The following is a 24240-nucleotide window of genomic DNA, read 5'->3' on the forward strand; positions in this document are numbered from 1 at the left end:
ACGAAACAGTCATGAGATGCTGTTCTGCGTGTGTCTGTTTGTGTGTTGCAATAAGGGAGATCAATAGACACAATTCAATGTAAGATAAAAAGCTGAAAAGGTCATTTGAGTCCGTCAGTGGGGCATCCGCCCCTCTGACTGTATGGACGCTCCGCCACTGGTAGGTGCCCGAAAAATTCTCAGCATATTGCCCAAATTTTCACCAAAAAATTTGAAAAACACATTGCAAATTATTATTCTTTCAGTAGATGCTCGAAAAATTCTCAGCATATTGCCCGAATTTTCACCAAAAAATTGAAAAACACATTGCAAATTATTATTCTTTCAGTAGATGCCCGAACAATTCTCAGCATATTGCCGAATTTTCACCAAAAAAAGATGAAAAACACTCTGCAAATTCTTCTTCTTCCAGTAGGTGCCCGAAAAATTCTCAGCATATTGTCCGAATTTTCACCAAAAAGTATGGTTGGGGGGCTGCAGCCCCCCCCCCCCCGCCTCCTACGCCTATGATTTGGATACCAAACGAGCATTTTGATTGCGGCGCCCTTTCAGTCTGCTCCTCATCGCTCTCTGCATGTTCTGACCAACCAACTAGTTACAGACTGATTACCATGAAAATGTTTATATATATATACGGACTAAAACTGCTTTACTCTATGATCACTATGGGCTTATGTTCGTTTTTTTTTTTTGACATGTTCAATATTCTGATCTCTTTTAGATTATTTGCATCTGTTTTTGTGTCGTTTGCATCAAGTTACTCTCCCTGTGTACTACCGACTCAGTGTATTGACTATTATGATGTTCATACTTCACTGGACTAGATTCATTCAAACTTAGACCAGGAAGGCTTCTTATTCAGTCTGGGACCATCACTGCTACTTTATTTTCAATGCCTATTGTGATACCGCTGACTCCTATTGATATTGATAAGGACCGCACAACTTTTAAGAGTAATAACTACCTATCATGTCGACTATCTGCAGAGACTTGTTTATCCATACAATCAAATAAACAAAATGGATGTAGTATTCATAGCTTGCCAAAGAAATACAAACCATATCGAACTAGAAGAGGCACAAGAGCTGGGAAAGTAAATAGGAAAAAATATACGAGTCCTATGGAAAGGGGATGTATCCTACATATAGTCTTGGTTAAAAGGTTGGTGACCGATCACATACGTGATGTGTATCGGAACTGAAAAGAACATAATTGATACTCCACGTGGTTTCAATTAAGTAACAATATGAATATTTCAGTATAGATCTAACATGTTTAATATTTCTTGTCTTTTTTTCAGTTTTTGATCGTCTTGTAAAAACAAGTAAAGAACAGAAGTTGACGTTACAGATGGCTACGGAAAAGAACATGGTTATGTAGATATTGTGAAAACCACTGAGAAGAGAAAACGATGGGACAAGAAGATACATTTTCTGTTGGTGTGCGTTGGATACGCAGTAGGACTGGAAACCATCTGCAGGAGATTTCCTTATCTCTGTTATGAAAGCGGTGGAGGTATGCGTTATTCATACACTCTAAAAACTGTTGGGCAAAACTGGTTGGGCAAACAAAGCATTGCCCAATATGAGTAAATATTAACCAACAACTGAGTAAAAGAAATTACACAACTGATATGGGTAAACTTTGTTGTGCAAAACTTAAGATGTAGCTTATTTTTACTTTCTGTTGGGCAAACAAGCTTGATTTGCCCAATGTTGCGCAAAAACCAGCATTTTTGCGCCATTACTATACTGGTACTCTGCGCGATGTGCATGCATCATGAGTAGATCGTATATAGTGAACGTGTTATAACTTACACAATAACTGACGAATTTGTTAGCGCAGTAGGCCTACTCAAGAGGTGGGAAATGCCAGAGTTATGTGCTACCTTTGAAGGTGAGCGTCATCGAGGTAAATGAATCATTTAACTCGTTGGTGAGCGTAAAGAAAAACAATCCTCTGCTTGGTGTGTGCATCGAACACTGCGATCTCTACATATCAGTGGTATCGAATGATCGTTCGTTCTCTCGGTGCTACATGTAGGCTATACCAGGCATACGTAAAGGCTACTAATTTTATTTCCAGCATAGTTGTATTACGTTAGCTTGTAGTGAAGCGATTGACAGGCGCCACAGGCGCGCCCGCAAGTGTGTAACTAGGCCTAAGTTACTCACATTGTATTAACGTTGCGAACGCCTGTGTAATGCAGATCCTTGTCAACTTACGGTAAGCTACTGTATGCGTATGCACCAGGTCTCTCTAGCCTATATCTTGGCTAGACAAGGTTTCATTGTAGCACATTTTTGTTTTAAATCATAAATTGTACTCCGTTTTTTCTTTTAAGTTTTGTACGGCAAATGACCACATGAACCCTTATTAGCTTAACGTTAGACCTACCTGTCATAACTTAGGCCTAATGTTAGACTTACACGTACGTTGTTAATACGTAGTACATACATACAGTAGTATAATAATGGACCCTTCGAAGTTCGAACACTTTAGCACTGAAATGCTCCAGAATTGTATTTGTTCACACTCTCTTAAAATGATACTATCGATGGCAGAAGAAACATTCTCGTTAGAAAAGAAAGTCGCTTCATAGGTTTCGTCAAATTGATCCTATTGTATTTGTGCCATGGTGAAATTATGCATTCGTTAGGGGTGTCCGAACTTCGAGGGTTTTTCGAACTTCGAAGTAGCCTAAGTTAGGCCTGGCATTTAATGAGTTCTAGGCTATAATAATATTAGTATAGCATAGAACATCAGCGCTCGTAATGTTATAGGCCTATTTTTGTTTGCATATTTTTCTCTTTCCTACAGGTAGAACAGGACTTCGAATTATTACAAAAAACAACTGCCAACAAATTATACAACAGAGTTGGATATTTGACGATGGACATCTTGTGCTATACAGGCGATCATCCCAAACTAGCCGAACTTTTTGCATTTAGAGAAGACGTTGGATGCACTGACTGATGGTAAGCCTAATTTATTGTAGTCGTGGCCTGTGAATTCATAGCTAGCTTCACTCAGAGCTTATGCCATGACAATATAGGTTTTCTTTCCAGTATATGTCTGTAAAGATGGGTCAATATTTGGATTAACCTTCAAAATTTGGTGGTTTAAAATCTATCAAAATCAACTGATTTGAAAGGACCAAATCAGCTGGTTAATGTCAAATGGTGGCTTCTGAACCTTTCTGCAAACTTTCTCCAAACATTGCACTCAATATGATTAATTGGCTACTATTTTATCGTAGTCGCGTTAGGTTAGCACATATTAGCACAGGTTAGCACAGGTTAGCACATATTATGGGCTTTTTCATATTTTTCCTTCAAAATCTTATAAAATTTGGCTTGAAATTAGTGTGTATGGTAGGTAATTAGGTCTTCTAATACAAATGTGTACAGTAGGTCCCCTATGAGTTCACATGCCACATTAACTTTCATGTTGCTGTTATTAATGTGTATGAGCATGAAGTTGTGGAGCACAATTAGGGCGGTGTAGATCACTTGAATTTTATCCTCAGTCCTTGATGTTTTATATGGTCAGACTATAGTGTGCCTTATTAATGTTTTTGTCGTTTATACCTGCAAGCATTCTCATTTCTTGCCTTAATCTCTTTTACAGATGAAAAGAAGAACTTAGCTTTCTTTCTGTTGCCATTGCTTTTTCGAGGACGGGCAAAGAAAAGCGGATCTACTACGGTGACTGGTTGCCTTCAAGCATTCATAGACGATCAGCCAGTAAGCAAAATCATTAATTATATTTTAAGTAAAATTCTTTTGGTGGTACACCTTTTGGTTCATACCAGCTCAGCTGAAAGTTTGTTTAACCTCATAAACTTGGTGTGTTGTTGTTTATAGTGAGCAGAAGAATGCTACTTATTGTGCTAGTCGTCAAAGGTCATTTGAGGTTAACAAGGGCCAAACACTTAAAACATTGTAAATATGCTAACTTAAAGGGTGGAAGTTAGATAAATCTCATATGTGATGCATATAGGTTTGCCAAAATGAGTACATGAATCCCATTGATTATAGTAGAGGTCAGAGGTCATTACAAGCCACCAGGGCAATTTTTTTTTAAATTATCCTAGTGATGAAATGGGGGAAGGCTCAATATATATATATATATATATATATATATATATATATATATATATATATATATATATATATTTATATATATATATGTCAATTTCATTTGACATTAATGGGGTGGGCGTTACACTTTGAAAACCTTGTCAAGATAACTATGTTGACTTTCTTGACCTGTTTTTTCTTTTAATTACACTGGTCCACAGTATCATAGCATTGTGCAGAAGTCTTAAAACTCTGTCTATCCACCTGTTTTTGTTACATTTTATTTGCAACTCGAGGACTTTATTGTCTTTAATTTGCAGTCGGTGACAAGTGTTAGAGGACTACTGCAAGAAAATATCGAAGGATGAGCGACCACAGCCATTCATTCTGTGCTTAGGAGAGAGCAAAGATTCCCCCCATCATTTTTTTGTGATAATTGAGAGACATCCAATAATGCAGTCCTCACTCCTAAAGGCAGTAGACTATTTGATTTAAAGTCATTATGTGTTGGACATTAACTTCCAAACTCAATGTAAGGGGGTTTGGGAGTTTTTCCATGCTGAGGTATATGAACTTGGTTTTATCAAAAGTCGTTCACTGAGTGCCTTTGGAGCTTTCGTTGCAAACAGAAGTGTTTAAGGGTCAAAGTGTCTTGGAACAAACTTTCAAATGGTTTTTCGGTATTAACCTGACATGTTTACATTTTAAGGTTGCTTTTGTTTCATATATATTTACCTATTAAAGGGAAATAGTAACTTTTTGCCTTGGCAAACTGTACCTACAAAAAATCTGTATTTTTTTTAGGGGGGGGGGGGTTGGGGTGGGGGTAGATTTGTTATTGTATACAGTTGTGAAAGGTTGAGGCAGGGTTGGTATATCAAACAAACATTTAATTTTGTGTGTTTATCAGATCAGGTGCCAGCAGTGTCCCTATGATCACTTATAATTGTGATCTTGAAGCTGCTTTTATTTCTAGTATGTAGAATCAATGTGGGATGGGTAACCATTTGGCTTTTGTTTGAAAAGATGTTTAAATTTTACAGTTTATCAATCATCTAAGCACAATCAAAATGTTAGCAAAATATGCCTTGGCTCCTTGTTAAACCAATTGCAGATACAATGGTGTATCAATATTTTTCGGTTTGTGTGTCCTTGCTTAAAACATAAAATGTTTAGCTTCAATTGACTTTATGTTGGAAATTATCAGTGATATTATATTCACTTATTAAGACCAGAGTTGCTTGAAAGAGACCAACATTAAGCTGTACATGATTGTGTGTTGCACCTGTACCTTGTGTAGTTGATGTCAACATACAGGAGGTCTTCTGTGGTCAACACATTTCAAGAACTGAAAATAGTAAACAATGGCAAAATATGGATAGCTAATAATTTCAGCTTTAATAATGTTGATATGTGTTTATCCCATTGTGAGTTTATGAAATTATTGCTTTTGATGGAAGCCACAAATCATTTAACTAGGTACATAGAGGTAAAGCACTGAATGCTGTGAGAATTCATACTGGAGGAACAATCTGAAGTCGGCAAAGACCAGAAAAAATAAAAGTATGAAAAACATTTATTACTTGTTTGTTCTTTATCATTCTCTGTTTAAGCTTTATAACCTATTAAATAAACCCAGTTGTATGAAAAATGTTACAATCCAATGTTCGTATTGTATTAGTTAACCAACCACTATTATTTTTAACTAGCTGTTGGGCAAGAATCATTGGGTAAAGAAAAATCCATTGGTAAAAGGTTTTACACAACCATTGGGCAAATCGGTGACCAACATTGTTGGGTAAAGGCGTTGGGCAAAGGTGTTGGGCAAAGGCGTTGGGTATTTATTTAACCGTTTGCTGGGCAAAATCATTAACCAACTTAGTTGGGCACTTTTTTGCCCAATATCAACCAGGAGGCATACGGACCCAACGGATGTGTAAATAATTGCCCAGGTTGGGCAATAATTTGCCCAACAATTTTAAGAGTGTATGTTCGATGCGATTGGAGGTATGCGTTTTCATAGGTTCGATTATAGCTACAACTGCAAATGCGCAAATATGGAATAGTCGAAAGGACTGACGGCCGGACAACAGTGGCGGAGATTTCACTATCTAAGTGGAGCGCCAACATAGGTTGGCGCGAAGTGCACAAGAATTTTTTGGCAAATATTGCCTCCCACATTGCAGTAAATGGCACTGCCCAGGCCTGGAAAAGCTGCATTTAACCATTTCATATTTTGAAAATTGAAATCTCATGTTCTGTCACTGATGTGTTACTATAATGAAAAACAATATTTTTCGTTTTTTCATGTTGTATTCTCAACTTGTAAATAAACGGTCACCATGGATTATATAGCCTATTGGCCGTATCCAATCAACTTTTTCTGAATCGCATGCGCTCTACCAGTGCAACATATAGGATACAGTAAAATTCATTCCTATGCAGTTTTCCCGCGTGGGTGCAAAATATTCTGGAGTTCCGTATGTTGTTTTATTAGCTGTCCTTGATACTCTCAGTCAGTTACAGCATAATAGTTCTACACTAACCATATCACAGGTTTACACACAGGAACAAAGTCTTAAACCTAATTTACATTTGAGTTCAGGTGAGTTTTCACACAGTGACGGAGCTAGGGGTATTGGTCAGGGGGGTCGAGAATAGTCTGTAGGGGCGCTTTCGACTCTATCTAAGCGGAGCACCAACACAGGTTGACGCGGAGCGTACAGAAATTTTTTGAGTAAAGATACTCCCTAGATCGCCGGAAATGACCCTTTCCATGCCTTGCTAATTTGCAGATAAACGAAGAATAAATAGGTGTCATCGCCAACAAAATGTGACAAATGTCAATAGGTAGATGAGAGCGCAATAAAAAAGTAAATAATCGCGAATAAGTAAAAAGTTGTAAAAAGCGGAAAAGGGTGCCAGCAGTCCATTTGAGTCCGCTCCCCCCCCCCCCCCTGACTGTATGGACGCTCCGCCACTGTTTTTCACATGATTCAAGTGAAGTTTCCAAACATATTCTTTCTTGTTTGCGACCTTCCTGCAAATTCCCGAGCTAGTTGAATAATGTCCACTGCATCCAGCTTTTTCTTGTGCACGTTCAAAACTTTAGGGAGAAAAGTGTTCAGAATCTTAACACAAGTGTTCAAAATTATTTGAACACCAGATTGCGTGTGTTACATTTTGGTGTCAAAAGACTAAATTCGCAGTGTACAGAAACCGAATGAGTCATTAATTTTCTACACGCTGCGTGTTTATAGAGTAGGCCTACCGAAGTGTCAAGTCACGGTCAGTTATGCATGACTATCGTGCCGTGCGATCTAAACAAACTTAAAACAAATTCAACTTAAACCAATTAACAAACATAAACCGTAACGCTATAGGCTTTTGAATCGATCATGTTTTGATCATTCTTTTCTTTATTTTTGTTTGGAATTTCACTCTTTATGACCCACGAACAAGTCTGATCATGATTATAGGCCAACATACTTGCATTTGTAGAGAGTTTCCTTTCGTAAGTATGACTCACTGAAGATTAAAAACAGTAGTGCCCAAATCGTAATTATTTACGTTGACTTTATACGTAAACTGTCAACAAGTTACAGTTCCGCGAAATTGTGTGTGGCCATAGCAAGTTAGCAACGGGCAGTTATTTCAATCTACAGTCATCACATACTCCAAACTTTGCCAAAATAGTCCTAACTCCTTGGGTAGTCCCTTACAACACAACCAATGTAATTATCAATTCTTGCCTAAAAACAATAAGAGTACATTTTACCAAACGGTGCTGTGTAGACGTAAGGCACGTGCGGCGAAATCGACCTCGCATTGATAGTGCCAAAGCGCGCTAGCCTAGCGACAGATTTCGACACTCATATTGCCTACGTACATGTAGTTAGAAACACCTCGTTGAAGGTGGCATACTCCTATTAGAGTCTATATCAATCCGCTCGATTGTTCTCCCTCAGGAAAAGTGCCAAAAAGCAGCAGGAGAACATCTTTTGTGACCTGTTATCAATCATAATCTAGTTTTTTTGTGGCTTTCATGTTGAAGAGCATGAATGGAAGTACATGTGGTGAAAAAATTGGGTCAATTGAGGCAATTTTAGACCCCTTTAGGCTTCCCAGGAGCAGCGTAGGAAATTTGTTTACCACTGAGTGAAGAGGTTTGTTTACAAGTGACGAAAACTTCCGGCTCGGATAGCAAAAAATTTTCATGGTCATGGTACGGAAAATTGATGATGCCATGAAAGGCCAACTTGTCAGCTATCCGGTGATGGGTAGCGTTAAGCTAGTGAAAACTTCTATCTAGACTTAGAGACCACATTACTTTTGTGATTTAGTGTGTAAGTCAATGGGGCTTTTAATGGGCGTATGCTACCTTAAGCAAAAATGCCAAATTTTTCATTTTAAGTGCTAGAAGTCCCAATTTTGGATCAAAGTAGTTGCTATGGTGTGTAAAAATGGTTTTCAAGCAAACGTCAGAAAATTTCACGCTTGGGTGATTTTTACGCATAAATTAGTATTACAGCCTTAAAGTACCACAAAGAGCATGTGCGTGTCCATACATTAGACTAGAACAGCCTTCTGAGCATTTCTAACCAGTTTTCCTCCCCAATAAACTATTGGGTCATTAAGCCTTGACCTACCAAAGCTTCCGTAGTATGATTCCTGCCTTGAATCTGCTAAGTAGGTGCCAAATGCACGAAATTCAAAATCCTTCAGAATCAGACCAAAAAGCCTGCAGTGTGTGTGACATGAACGACTAAGTTCAGTGAAATTTGACATCTGTGGGCACCTAAATTACATGGTAATCATACTTTAGGTTATTTTTGCTAAAGCTGGAAGTACCTGGTGTTTAACTAAGGACAAAAACTCAGTTTCAATGCATGAAATACCCCTAATGTTGTTAGCTTAGGCCTAGGCCTCAGGTTCATAATGGCGCTACGTTAGTATCCTAGACCAAGTCTACACCAGCTGTAGCACAATGTTGTATGAGGTCTGTATCCTAAGTGGAGTGGCTGCTGAGGGCTAATACCTTGCACAGAGAATGTTTTGAGTCTTATTTAGCAAATAATCCACAAAGGTATGCATATTCTGCTTCTGCCAATGTGCATCAAGGGGGTTTTGAGCCTATTCACTCCTCATTAGTTTTCTGTTGTTTTGTCAATTTCAGAGAAAGTTGATGTGCTAAGTCCTCAGCATGCACAGCGATATACTTTGAATGGGTGTGGTATCAATGGACTCAACTGGTTAGATGAGGTAACAACAAATCCCAAACAACTCTGACAGCAGAAAGAGATATCCTGATGCTTCCATGGGAGATCTACTGTAGTAACTATAGGAACCAGTGCTTGCCACCAATGGAGAATAAGGTAATTTGACGTTGTTGTTCTCTGCCGAGCAACAAATTTGAATGTTTTATCATGAAATATGCCCCCCTATCCACCTCTCTTCTCTTATAACTGTCTTTAATACATTGTAACAACCTATGCACAAACCTTTAAATGGACTGGATATGCTATTGAGGTGAACAGTGTATCTAGATAGCATTCCAGTAAGCTTTCCTTTTGACTGCTGTAATACTGTTACAGTGAGGCTGTTGTTTACAAATCCCGATGATCCAGTTTTGGCAAAGAACACCTTCAATTCTCGTCTTTTATTCTTAGTAACTTAACAGTTGCACTGGAGTGACATGCAATATCAGTTTAACATGTTCCAAACAGTTCAGGAATACATTGGGGTGTGTCCTGTGGGTCAGTTTGTGAGGAATCTGCTGAGCTAAACAAAAGTAGTTTTCATCACTTTTCAGAGCCAGAGACGAAAAAGCCCTCACCGCTAACCCTTCTATGGATGATGTTTCTGCAGGTAGGGCAAGCCAGACCAAGTGGATTGTGATCAGGGATACCAATAATACCTGCAAGAATCATAGATGCACCCAAATTGGTCAAGCTTATCAAAATTGGTGACTGGAAGTGTTGTTGCAGACATAGACCTGGTTACTGCTTACACAGTATTGCTCATATGTGTATTTACACACTGCACCGTGCATACTGAAATCTCTGAAAATACATCTTTATGGACCTAAAATGATAATTGCATATAATTCTGTTGTGGTTTATATTGTGACGACTATGAAAAGTATCATTTTGGAAAAAAAAAAAAAATTCAACTCTCACTTAAGGTGGCATACTCCTATTAGAGTCTATATCAATCCGCTCGATTGTTCTCCCTCAGGAAAAGTGCCAAAAAGCAGCAGGAGAACATCTTTTGTGACCTGTTATCAATCATAATCTAGTTTTTTTGTGGCTTTCATGTTGAAGAGCATGAATGGAAGTACATGTGGTGAAAAAATTGGGTCAATTGAGGCAATTTTAGACCCCTTTAGGCTTCCCAGGAGCAGCGTAGGAAATTTGTTTACCACTGAGTGAAGAGGTTTGTTTACAAGTGACGAAAACTTCCGGCTCGGATAGCAAAAAATTTTCATGGTCATGGTACGGAAAATTGATGATGCCATGAAAGGCCAACTTGTCAGCTATCCGGTGATGGGTAGCGTTAAGCTAGTGAAAACTTCTATCTAGACTTAGAGACCACATTACTTTTGTGATTTAGTGTGTAAGTCAATGGGGCTTTTAATGGGCGTATGCTACCTTAAGCAAAAATGCCAAATTTTTCATTTTAAGTGCTAGAAGTCCCAATTTTGGATCAAAGTAGTTGCTATGGTGTGTAAAAATGGTTTTCAAGCAAACGTCAGAAAATTTCACGCTTGGGTGATTTTTACGCATAAATTAGTATTACAGCCTTAAAGTACCACAAAGAGCATGTGCGTGTCCATACATTAGACTAGAACAGCCTTCTGAGCATTTCTAACCAGTTTTCCTCCCCAATAAACTATTGGGTCATTAAGCCTTGACCTACCAAAGCTTCCGTAGTATGATTCCTGCCTTGAATCTGCTAAGTAGGTGCCAAATGCACGAAATTCAAAATCCTTCAGAATCAGACCAAAAAGCCTGCAGTGTGTGTGACATGAACGACTAAGTTCAGTGAAATTTGACATCTGTGGGCACCTAAATTACATGGTAATCATACTTTAGGTTATTTTTGCTAAAGCTGGAAGTACCTGGTGTTTAACTAAGGACAAAAACTCAGTTTCAATGCATGAAATACCCCTAATGTTGTTAGCTTAGGCCTAGGCCTCAGGTTCATAATGGCGCTACGTTAGTATCCTAGACCAAGTCTACACCAGCTGTAGCACAATGTTGTATGAGGTCTGTATCCTAAGTGGAGTGGCTGCTGAGGGCTAATACCTTGCACAGAGAATGTTTTGAGTCTTATTTAGCAAATAATCCACAAAGGTATGCATATTCTGCTTCTGCCAATGTGCATCAAGGGGGTTTTGAGCCTATTCACTCCTCATTAGTTTTCTGTTGTTTTGTCAATTTCAGAGAAAGTTGATGTGCTAAGTCCTCAGCATGCACAGCGATATACTTTGAATGGGTGTGGTATCAATGGACTCAACTGGTTAGATGAGGTAACAACAAATCCCAAACAACTCTGACAGCAGAAAGAGATATCCTGATGCTTCCATGGGAGATCTACTGTAGTAACTATAGGAACCAGTGCTTGCCACCAATGGAGAATAAGGTAATTTGACGTTGTTGTTCTCTGCCGAGCAACAAATTTGAATGTTTTATCATGAAATATGCCCCCCTATCCACCTCTCTTCTCTTATAACTGTCTTTAATACATTGTAACAACCTATGCACAAACCTTTAAATGGACTGGATATGCTATTGAGGTGAACAGTGTATCTAGATAGCATTCCAGTAAGCTTTCCTTTTGACTGCTGTAATACTGTTACAGTGAGGCTGTTGTTTACAAATCCCGATGATCCAGTTTTGGCAAAGAACACCTTCAATTCTCGTCTTTTATTCTTAGTAACTTAACAGTTGCACTGGAGTGACATGCAATATCAGTTTAACATGTTCCAAACAGTTCAGGAATACATTGGGGTGTGTCCTGTGGGTCAGTTTGTGAGGAATCTGCTGAGCTAAACAAAAGTAGTTTTCATCACTTTTCAGAGCCAGAGACGAAAAAGCCCTCACCGCTAACCCTTCTATGGATGATGTTTCTGCAGGTAGGGCAAGCCAGACCAAGTGGATTGTGATCAGGGATACCAATAATACCTGCAAGAATCATAGATGCACCCAAATTGGTCAAGCTTATCAAAATTGGTGACTGGAAGTGTTGTTGCAGACATAGACCTGGTTACTGCTTACACAGTATTGCTCATATGTGTATTTACACACTGCACCGTGCATACTGAAATCTCTGAAAATACATCTTTATGGACCTAAAATGATAATTGCATATAATTCTGTTGTGGTTTATATTGTGACGACTATGAAAAGTATCATTTTGGAAAAAAAAAAAAAATTCAACTCTCACTTAAGGTGGCATACTCCTATTAGAGTCTATATCAATCCGCTCGATTGTTCTCCCTCAGGAAAAGTGCCAAAAAGCAGCAGGAGAACATCTTTTGTGACCTGTTATCAATCATAATCTAGTTTTTTTGTGGCTTTCATGTTGAAGAGCATGAATGGAAGTACATGTGGTGAAAAAATTGGGTCAATTGAGGCAATTTTAGACCCCTTTAGGCTTCCCAGGAGCAGCGTAGGAAATTTGTTTACCACTGAGTGAAGAGGTTTGTTTACAAGTGACGAAAACTTCCGGCTCGGATAGCAAAAAATTTTCATGGTCATGGTACGGAAAATTGATGATGCCATGAAAGGCCAACTTGTCAGCTATCCGGTGATGGGTAGCGTTAAGCTAGTGAAAACTTCTATCTAGACTTAGAGACCACATTACTTTTGTGATTTAGTGTGTAAGTCAATGGGGCTTTTAATGGGCGTATGCTACCTTAAGCAAAAATGCCAAATTTTTCATTTTAAGTGCTAGAAGTCCCAATTTTGGATCAAAGTAGTTGCTATGGTGTGTAAAAATGGTTTTCAAGCAAACGTCAGAAAATTTCACGCTTGGGTGATTTTTACGCATAAATTAGTATTACAGCCTTAAAGTACCACAAAGAGCATGTGCGTGTCCATACATTAGACTAGAACAGCCTTCTGAGCATTTCTAACCAGTTTTCCTCCCCAATAAACTATTGGGTCATTAAGCCTTGACCTACCAAAGCTTCCGTAGTATGATTCCTGCCTTGAATCTGCTAAGTAGGTGCCAAATGCACGAAATTCAAAATCCTTCAGAATCAGACCAAAAAGCCTGCAGTGTGTGTGACATGAACGACTAAGTTCAGTGAAATTTGACATCTGTGGGCACCTAAATTACATGGTAATCATACTTTAGGTTATTTTTGCTAAAGCTGGAAGTACCTGGTGTTTAACTAAGGACAAAAACTCAGTTTCAATGCATGAAATACCCCTAATGTTGTTAGCTTAGGCCTAGGCCTCAGGTTCATAATGGCGCTACGTTAGTATCCTAGACCAAGTCTACACCAGCTGTAGCACAATGTTGTATGAGGTCTGTATCCTAAGTGGAGTGGCTGCTGAGGGCTAATACCTTGCACAGAGAATGTTTTGAGTCTTATTTAGCAAATAATCCACAAAGGTATGCATATTCTGCTTCTGCCAATGTGCATCAAGGGGGTTTTGAGCCTATTCACTCCTCATTAGTTTTCTGTTGTTTTGTCAATTTCAGAGAAAGTTGATGTGCTAAGTCCTCAGCATGCACAGCGATATACTTTGAATGGGTGTGGTATCAATGGACTCAACTGGTTAGATGAGGTAACAACAAATCCCAAACAACTCTGACAGCAGAAAGAGATATCCTGATGCTTCCATGGGAGATCTACTGTAGTAACTATAGGAACCAGTGCTTGCCACCAATGGAGAATAAGGTAATTTGACGTTGTTGTTCTCTGCCGAGCAACAAATTTGAATGTTTTATCATGAAATATGCCCCCCTATCCACCTCTCTTCTCTTATAACTGTCTTTAATACATTGTAACAACCTATGCACAAACCTTTAAATGGACTGGATATGCTATTGAGGTGAACAGTGTATCTAGATAGCATTCCAGTAAGCTTTCCTTTTGACTGCTGTAATACTGTTACAGTGAGGCTGTTGTTTACAAATCCCGATGATCCAGTTTTGGCAAAGAACACCTTCAATTCTCGTCTTTTATTCTTAGTAACTTAACAGTTGCACTGGAGTGACATGCAATATCAGTTTAACATGTTCCAAACAGTTCAGGAATACATTGGGGTGTGTCCTGTGGGTCAGTTTGTGAGGAATCTGCTGAGCTAAACAAAAGTAGTTTTCATCACTTTTCAGAGCCAGAGACGAAAAAGCCCTCACCGCTAACCCTTCTATGGATGATGTTTCTGCAGGTAGGGCAAGCCAGACCAAGTGGATTGTGATCAGGGATACCAATAATACCTGCAAGAATCATAGATGCACCCAAATTGGTCAAGCTTATCAAAATTGGTGACTGGAAGTGTTGTTGCAGACATAGACCTGGTTACTGCTTACACAGTATTGCTCATATGTGTATTTACACACTGCACCGTGCATACTGAAATCTCTGAAAATACATCTTTATGGACCTAAAATGATAATTGCATATAATTCTGTTGTGGTTTATATTGTGACGACTATGAAAAGTATCATTTTGGAAAAAAAAAAAAAATTCAACTCTCACTTAAGGTGGCATACTCCTATTAGAGTCTATATCAATCCGCTCGATTGTTCTCCCTCAGGAAAAGTGCCAAAAAGCAGCAGGAGAACATCTTTTGTGACCTGTTATCAATCATAATCTAGTTTTTTTGTGGCTTTCATGTTGAAGAGCATGAATGGAAGTACATGTGGTGAAAAAATTGGGTCAATTGAGGCAATTTTAGACCCCTTTAGGCTTCCCAGGAGCAGCGTAGGAAATTTGTTTACCACTGAGTGAAGAGGTTTGTTTACAAGTGACGAAAACTTCCGGCTCGGATAGCAAAAAATTTTCATGGTCATGGTACGGAAAATTGATGATGCCATGAAAGGCCAACTTGTCAGCTATCCGGTGATGGGTAGCGTTAAGCTAGTGAAAACTTCTATCTAGACTTAGAGACCACATTACTTTTGTGATTTAGTGTGTAAGTCAATGGGGCTTTTAATGGGCGTATGCTACCTTAAGCAAAAATGCCAAATTTTTCATTTTAAGTGCTAGAAGTCCCAATTTTGGATCAAAGTAGTTGCTATGGTGTGTAAAAATGGTTTTCAAGCAAACGTCAGAAAATTTCACGCTTGGGTGATTTTTACGCATAAATTAGTATTACAGCCTTAAAGTACCACAAAGAGCATGTGCGTGTCCATACATTAGACTAGAACAGCCTTCTGAGCATTTCTAACCAGTTTTCCTCCCCAATAAACTATTGGGTCATTAAGCCTTGACCTACCAAAGCTTCCGTAGTATGATTCCTGCCTTGAATCTGCTAAGTAGGTGCCAAATGCACGAAATTCAAAATCCTTCAGAATCAGACCAAAAAGCCTGCAGTGTGTGTGACATGAACGACTAAGTTCAGTGAAATTTGACATCTGTGGGCACCTAAATTACATGGTAATCATACTTTAGGTTATTTTTGCTAAAGCTGGAAGTACCTGGTGTTTAACTAAGGACAAAAACTCAGTTTCAATGCATGAAATACCCCTAATGTTGTTAGCTTAGGCCTAGGCCTCAGGTTCATAATGGCGCTACGTTAGTATCCTAGACCAAGTCTACACCAGCTGTAGCACAATGTTGTATGAGGTCTGTATCCTAAGTGGAGTGGCTGCTGAGGGCTAATACCTTGCACAGAGAATGTTTTGAGTCTTATTTAGCAAATAATCCACAAAGGTATGCATATTCTGCTTCTGCCAATGTGCATCAAGGGGGTTTTGAGCCTATTCACTCCTCATTAGTTTTCTGTTGTTTTGTCAATTTCAGAGAAAGTTGATGTGCTAAGTCCTCAGCATGCACAGCGATATACTTTGAATGGGTGTGGTATCAATGGACTCAACTGGTTAGATGAGGTAACAACAAATCCCAAACAACTCTGACAGCAGAAAGAGATATCCTGATGCTTCCATGGGAGATCTACTGTAGTAACTATAGGAACCAGTGCTTGCCACCAATGGAGAATAAGGTAATTTGACGTTGTTGTTCTCTGCCGAGCAACAAATTTGAATGTTTTATCATGAAATATGCCCCCCTATCCACCTCTCTTCTCTTATAACTGTCTTTAATACATTGTAACAACCTATGCACAAACCTTTAAATGGACTGGATATGCTATTGAGGTGAACAGTGTATCTAGATAGCATTCCAGTAAGCTTTCCTTTTGACTGCTGTAATACTGTTACAGTGAGGCTGTTGTTTACAAATCCCGATGATCCAGTTTTGGCAAAGAACACCTTCAATTCTCGTCTTTTATTCTTAGTAACTTAACAGTTGCACTGGAGTGACATGCAATATCAGTTTAACATGTTCCAAACAGTTCAGGAATACATTGGGGTGTGTCCTGTGGGTCAGTTTGTGAGGAATCTGCTGAGCTAAACAAAAGTAGTTTTCATCACTTTTCAGAGCCAGAGACGAAAAAGCCCTCACCGCTAACCCTTCTATGGATGATGTTTCTGCAGGTAGGGCAAGCCAGACCAAGTGGATTGTGATCAGGGATACCAATAATACCTGCAAGAATCATAGATGCACCCAAATTGGTCAAGCTTATCAAAATTGGTGACTGGAAGTGTTGTTGCAGACATAGACCTGGTTACTGCTTACACAGTATTGCTCATATGTGTATTTACACACTGCACCGTGCATACTGAAATCTCTGAAAATACATCTTTATGGACCTAAAATGATAATTGCATATAATTCTGTTGTGGTTTATATTGTGACGACTATGAAAAGTATCATTTTGGAAAAAAAAAAAAAATTCAACTCTCACTTAAGGTGGCATACTCCTATTAGAGTCTATATCAATCCGCTCGATTGTTCTCCCTCAGGAAAAGTGCCAAAAAGCAGCAGGAGAACATCTTTTGTGACCTGTTATCAATCATAATCTAGTTTTTTTGTGGCTTTCATGTTGAAGAGCATGAATGGAAGTACATGTGGTGAAAAAATTGGGTCAATTGAGGCAATTTTAGACCCCTTTAGGCTTCCCAGGAGCAGCGTAGGAAATTTGTTTACCACTGAGTGAAGAGGTTTGTTTACAAGTGACGAAAACTTCCGGCTCGGATAGCAAAAAATTTTCATGGTCATGGTACGGAAAATTGATGATGCCATGAAAGGCCAACTTGTCAGCTATCCGGTGATGGGTAGCGTTAAGCTAGTGAAAACTTCTATCTAGACTTAGAGACCACATTACTTTTGTGATTTAGTGTGTAAGTCAATGGGGCTTTTAATGGGCGTATGCTACCTTAAGCAAAAATGCCAAATTTTTCATTTTAAGTGCTAGAAGTCCCAATTTTGGATCAAAGTAGTTGCTATGGTGTGTAAAAATGGTTTTCAAGCAAACGTCAGAAAATTTCACGCTTGGGTGATTTTTACGCATAAATTAGTATTACAGCCTTAAAGTACCACAAAGAGCATGTGCGTGTCCATACATTAGACTAGAACAGCCTTCTGAGCATTTCTAACCAGTTTTCCTCCCCAATAAACTATTGGGTCATTAAGCCTTGACCTACCAAAGCTTCCGTAGTATGATTCCTGCCTTGAATCTGCTAAGTAGGTGCCAAATGCACGAAATTCAAAATCCTTCAGAATCAGACCAAAAAGCCTGCAGTGTGTGTGACATGAACGACTAAGTTCAGTGAAATTTGACATCTGTGGGCACCTAAATTACATGGTAATCATACTTTAGGTTATTTTTGCTAAAGCTGGAAGTACCTGGTGTTTAACTAAGGACAAAAACTCAGTTTCAATGCATGAAATACCCCTAATGTTGTTAGCTTAGGCCTAGGCCTCAGGTTCATAATGGCGCTACGTTAGTATCCTAGACCAAGTCTACACCAGCTGTAGCACAATGTTGTATGAGGTCTGTATCCTAAGTGGAGTGGCTGCTGAGGGCTAATACCTTGCACAGAGAATGTTTTGAGTCTTATTTAGCAAATAATCCACAAAGGTATGCATATTCTGCTTCTGCCAATGTGCATCAAGGGGGTTTTGAGCCTATTCACTCCTCATTAGTTTTCTGTTGTTTTGTCAATTTCAGAGAAAGTTGATGTGCTAAGTCCTCAGCATGCACAGCGATATACTTTGAATGGGTGTGGTATCAATGGACTCAACTGGTTAGATGAGGTAACAACAAATCCCAAACAACTCTGACAGCAGAAAGAGATATCCTGATGCTTCCATGGGAGATCTACTGTAGTAACTATAGGAACCAGTGCTTGCCACCAATGGAGAATAAGGTAATTTGACGTTGTTGTTCTCTGCCGAGCAACAAATTTGAATGTTTTATCATGAAATATGCCCCCCTATCCACCTCTCTTCTCTTATAACTGTCTTTAATACATTGTAACAACCTATGCACAAACCTTTAAATGGACTGGATATGCTATTGAGGTGAACAGTGTATCTAGATAGCATTCCAGTAAGCTTTCCTTTTGACTGCTGTAATACTGTTACAGTGAGGCTGTTGTTTACAAATCCCGATGATCCAGTTTTGGCAAAGAACACCTTCAATTCTCGTCTTTTATTCTTAGTAACTTAACAGTTGCACTGGAGTGACATGCAATATCAGTTTAACATGTTCCAAACAGTTCAGGAATACATTGGGGTGTGTCCTGTGGGTCAGTTTGTGAGGAATCTGCTGAGCTAAACAAAAGTAGTTTTCATCACTTTTCAGAGCCAGAGACGAAAAAGCCCTCACCGCTAACCCTTCTATGGATGATGTTTCTGCAGGTAGGGCAAGCCAGACCAAGTGGATTGTGATCAGGGATACCAATAATACCTGCAAGAATCATAGATGCACCCAAATTGGTCAAGCTTATCAAAATTGGTGACTGGAAGTGTTGTTGCAGACATAGACCTGGTTACTGCTTACACAGTATTGCTCATATGTGTATTTACACACTGCACCGTGCATACTGAAATCTCTGAAAATACATCTTTATGGACCTAAAATGATAATTGCATATAATTCTGTTGTGGTTTATATTGTGACGACTATGAAAAGTATCATTTTGGAAAAAAAAAAAAAATTCAACTCTCACTTAAGGTGGCATACTCCTATTAGAGTCTATATCAATCCGCTCGATTGTTCTCCCTCAGGAAAAGTGCCAAAAAGCAGCAGGAGAACATCTTTTGTGACCTGTTATCAATCATAATCTAGTTTTTTTGTGGCTTTCATGTTGAAGAGCATGAATGGAAGTACATGTGGTGAAAAAATTGGGTCAATTGAGGCAATTTTAGACCCCTTTAGGCTTCCCAGGAGCAGCGTAGGAAATTTGTTTACCACTGAGTGAAGAGGTTTGTTTACAAGTGACGAAAACTTCCGGCTCGGATAGCAAAAAATTTTCATGGTCATGGTACGGAAAATTGATGATGCCATGAAAGGCCAACTTGTCAGCTATCCGGTGATGGGTAGCGTTAAGCTAGTGAAAACTTCTATCTAGACTTAGAGACCACATTACTTTTGTGATTTAGTGTGTAAGTCAATGGGGCTTTTAATGGGCGTATGCTACCTTAAGCAAAAATGCCAAATTTTTCATTTTAAGTGCTAGAAGTCCCAATTTTGGATCAAAGTAGTTGCTATGGTGTGTAAAAATGGTTTTCAAGCAAACGTCAGAAAATTTCACGCTTGGGTGATTTTTACGCATAAATTAGTATTACAGCCTTAAAGTACCACAAAGAGCATGTGCGTGTCCATACATTAGACTAGAACAGCCTTCTGAGCATTTCTAACCAGTTTTCCTCCCCAATAAACTATTGGGTCATTAAGCCTTGACCTACCAAAGCTTCCGTAGTATGATTCCTGCCTTGAATCTGCTAAGTAGGTGCCAAATGCACGAAATTCAAAATCCTTCAGAATCAGACCAAAAAGCCTGCAGTGTGTGTGACATGAACGACTAAGTTCAGTGAAATTTGACATCTGTGGGCACCTAAATTACATGGTAATCATACTTTAGGTTATTTTTGCTAAAGCTGGAAGTACCTGGTGTTTAACTAAGGACAAAAACTCAGTTTCAATGCATGAAATACCCCTAATGTTGTTAGCTTAGGCCTAGGCCTCAGGTTCATAATGGCGCTACGTTAGTATCCTAGACCAAGTCTACACCAGCTGTAGCACAATGTTGTATGAGGTCTGTATCCTAAGTGGAGTGGCTGCTGAGGGCTAATACCTTGCACAGAGAATGTTTTGAGTCTTATTTAGCAAATAATCCACAAAGGTATGCATATTCTGCTTCTGCCAATGTGCATCAAGGGGGTTTTGAGCCTATTCACTCCTCATTAGTTTTCTGTTGTTTTGTCAATTTCAGAGAAAGTTGATGTGCTAAGTCCTCAGCATGCACAGCGATATACTTTGAATGGGTGTGGTATCAATGGACTCAACTGGTTAGATGAGGTAACAACAAATCCCAAACAACTCTGACAGCAGAAAGAGATATCCTGATGCTTCCATGGGAGATCTACTGTAGTAACTATAGGAACCAGTGCTTGCCACCAATGGAGAATAAGGTAATTTGACGTTGTTGTTCTCTGCCGAGCAACAAATTTGAATGTTTTATCATGAAATATGCCCCCCTATCCACCTCTCTTCTCTTATAACTGTCTTTAATACATTGTAACAACCTATGCACAAACCTTTAAATGGACTGGATATGCTATTGAGGTGAACAGTGTATCTAGATAGCATTCCAGTAAGCTTTCCTTTTGACTGCTGTAATACTGTTACAGTGAGGCTGTTGTTTACAAATCCCGATGATCCAGTTTTGGCAAAGAACACCTTCAATTCTCGTCTTTTATTCTTAGTAACTTAACAGTTGCACTGGAGTGACATGCAATATCAGTTTAACATGTTCCAAACAGTTCAGGAATACATTGGGGTGTGTCCTGTGGGTCAGTTTGTGAGGAATCTGCTGAGCTAAACAAAAGTAGTTTTCATCACTTTTCAGAGCCAGAGACGAAAAAGCCCTCACCGCTAACCCTTCTATGGATGATGTTTCTGCAGGTAGGGCAAGCCAGACCAAGTGGATTGTGATCAGGGATACCAATAATACCTGCAAGAATCATAGATGCACCCAAATTGGTCAAGCTTATCAAAATTGGTGACTGGAAGTGTTGTTGCAGACATAGACCTGGTTACTGCTTACACAGTATTGCTCATATGTGTATTTACACACTGCACCGTGCATACTGAAATCTCTGAAAATACATCTTTATGGACCTAAAATGATAATTGCATATAATTCTGTTGTGGTTTATATTGTGACGACTATGAAAAGTATCATTTTGGAAAAAAAAAAAAAATTCAACTCTCACTTAAGGTGGCATACTCCTATTAGAGTCTATATCAATCCGCTCGATTGTTCTCCCTCAGGAAAAGTGCCAAAAAGCAGCAGGAGAACATCTTTTGTGACCTGTTATCAATCATAATCTAGTTTTTTTGTGGCTTTCATGTTGAAGAGCATGAATGGAAGTACATGTGGTGAAAAAATTGGGTCAATTGAGGCAATTTTAGACCCCTTTAGGCTTCCCAGGAGCAGCGTAGGAAATTTGTTTACCACTGAGTGAAGAGGTTTGTTTACAAGTGACGAAAACTTCCGGCTCGGATAGCAAAAAATTTTCATGGTCATGGTACGGAAAATTGATGATGCCATGAAAGGCCAACTTGTCAGCTATCCGGTGATGGGTAGCGTTAAGCTAGTGAAAACTTCTATCTAGACTTAGAGACCACATTACTTTTGTGATTTAGTGTGTAAGTCAATGGGGCTTTTAATGGGCGTATGCTACCTGAAGTTGGCAAGTGTATACAGTTCCAAAGCTATTCAACAGCAACAAAACGTTATTTTGTGTATGTCTGTTGTGGGGTGAAGTTAGCGCTATGAGCTTCAAGTTCCAATGCTCAAGGTGGGGAAAGGGGTTATAAATAATGTGTGGGTCAATTCTAACTCGGTTTTCGGTCGTTAATTGTTGATGTATCAGGTAAAAGGTTGAAATGAATTTAACAATTTCAAATTAAATAATTTGATTTATTATGCCATTTGGAGCACATAACATAGGCTATAACAGAACATTACTGGCAAAAACTAGGGGGGTTGATTGTGTGGGCCAACCCCCCTCTTCAAAAAGTGGGGGGGTTAAAACCCCCAACCCCCCCCCCCCCAGCCCCCCTTGTTTCTCCGCCCATGCCGGACAACATGATTATAATTAACTTCATGTTTAAGCTTCAGTTCTATAGTTAGACTAATAAAAAATACTTGTTACGTTAATGTTTGATGTTGTATGGTTGAATAAGGCATTTGCAAATGATACTACAACAATAACGTATAACATACAACTGCAGCACTGTTAAAGGAAACCCCTTAAATTAGAGGTGAAATATTGACGTAAAATTACGTAAATATACATACACACATACATAATAGTGTTTTAAGCTAAAATAACTTCGTACAGAATGTGAATTCATCGTTATTTAACGTTCATTGTCCGTTCTCTAATATAACAGAACGTTCTGAAGGTAAAAGTACCGTAATACCGTGAATTATACATTTCGCTATTCGTTGTAGAATTACAGTTGAATGCACTTTTAATTGCATAATGGTAAGTAAAGAAGAACATAGATCTAATTTTGGATATAATAAATTACACCTATTACGTAACCTTTGTATGAATGCACCATTACACTTTATTACCGTTTTGTGTAATGTACCATACATCGGGACAAACTGTCAACGTGCGTGGTCATTGTAAAGGTGTTACCGCAAATTGCGTAGGCGATAAACTCTTAGGTGGTTATGGTGCCTATGTAAGCACACAATGTGTCTAATTTAGCATGTAGGTTGCGAAAACTGTTATTGATTGTGCTAGATTTAAACTGACAGTCTTGACAATAGTTGTCGCAGAAACACAGATAAGCAGCTTGGTTAAATGATATTTATATATATATATATATATATATATATATATATATATATATATATATATATATATATATATATATATATATATATATATATATATATATTATTGGATAAAATAAATTACACCTATTACGTAACCTTTGTATGAATGCACCATTACACTTTATTACCGTTTTGTGTAATGTACCATACATCGGGACAAACTGTCAACGTGCGTGTTCATTGTAAAGGTGTTACCGCAAATTGCGTAGGCGATAAACTCTTAGGTGGTTATGGTGCCTATGTAAGCACACAATGTGTCTAATTTAGCATGTAGGTTGCGAAAACTGTTATTGATTGTGCTAGATTTAAACTGACAGTCTTGACAATAATTGTCGCAGAAACACAGATAAGCAGCTTGGTTAAATGTTTTTTAACAAACTATATATATATATATATATATATATATATATATATTTATATATATATATATATATATATATCACATAATATACACTTAACTAAACTATCATCATACTGCTACTCGGAGTTTCACGGGTACGGCTCACGCACCGATCATCAGGCAACTGAACAACATAGGCTATCTCGCCCCGGTGGCCCAACGTATGACTACGAATCGGAACCGGAAGTGACGGTGGCTTCGTACACAATTGAATCGGCTAAGCACTCTCCATGCAGAGGGCAGGCTCTTTTATCTCTACAGTTGCAAGTTTTGGTGGCGTTTGTTGTTGTGTTGTTTTGCCGCATTATTCTGGCGTTGTGGGACTTGATGATGGAATCCATGTTTTTCATGCAACTGTAGCTCGCTTTCATGGTGTTTCTGTTGAAGATCTTCCTCAGCTTGCTCTCACGTGGAAAGTGCCTATCTATGAGCTTGAGGAACTGTGACCCCACGTTGGTTTCCACGTTCCTACTAAATGGTGGGTTGAACCACGTGATCTTCCTCTGGCGGTTCTTTCTTCTTTTTTTTTTTTGGTGTTGTTGGTGCGCCCCCGTCGTCGTATGAGATTGTACGTTCGTATCCGCTTTTCTT

General features: G+C 38.8%; 1 protein-coding gene and 2 long non-coding RNA genes across 4 annotated transcripts in view; all 3 read left to right on the plus strand.

Annotated features, from left to right (window-relative positions):
• The first annotated feature begins 1342 nt into the window (after window positions 1–1342).
• Window positions 1343–24240, plus strand: part of LOC139981204 (uncharacterized) — a 28582-nt gene continuing 5684 nt past the window's right edge. Inside the window, exon 1 of the mRNA XM_071993412.1 lies at window positions 1343–1515. The gene's annotated coding sequence lies outside the window, so the exon portion shown is untranslated. The remainder of the gene's footprint in view (window positions 1516–24240) is intronic.
• LOC139981357 (uncharacterized) lies at window positions 2100–4897 on the plus strand. The gene is made up of 4 exons (XR_011797831.1): window positions 2100–2226; window positions 2821–2978; window positions 3631–3746; window positions 4403–4897. It is a non-coding gene; the product is annotated as an uncharacterized lncRNA (long non-coding RNA).
• LOC139981154 (uncharacterized) lies at window positions 8021–22078 on the plus strand. 2 transcript variants are annotated; one of them, XR_011797795.1, is made up of 13 exons: window positions 8021–8892; window positions 9259–9457; window positions 9895–9950; window positions 11528–11726; window positions 12164–12219; window positions 13797–13995; window positions 14433–14488; window positions 16066–16264; window positions 16702–16757; window positions 18335–18533; window positions 18971–19026; window positions 20604–20802; window positions 21240–22078. It is a non-coding gene; the product is annotated as an uncharacterized lncRNA (long non-coding RNA). The 2 variants fall into 2 exon arrangements; XR_011797796.1 differs by lacking the exons at window positions 8021–8892; window positions 9259–9457; window positions 9895–9950 and adding an exon at window positions 11035–11161.

The sequence above is a fragment of the Apostichopus japonicus genome, chromosome 15 (genome assembly GCF_037975245.1).
Source record: "Apostichopus japonicus isolate 1M-3 chromosome 15, ASM3797524v1, whole genome shotgun sequence".
In the NCBI taxonomy this organism is placed as follows: domain Eukaryota; kingdom Metazoa; phylum Echinodermata; class Holothuroidea; order Aspidochirotida; family Stichopodidae; genus Apostichopus; species Apostichopus japonicus.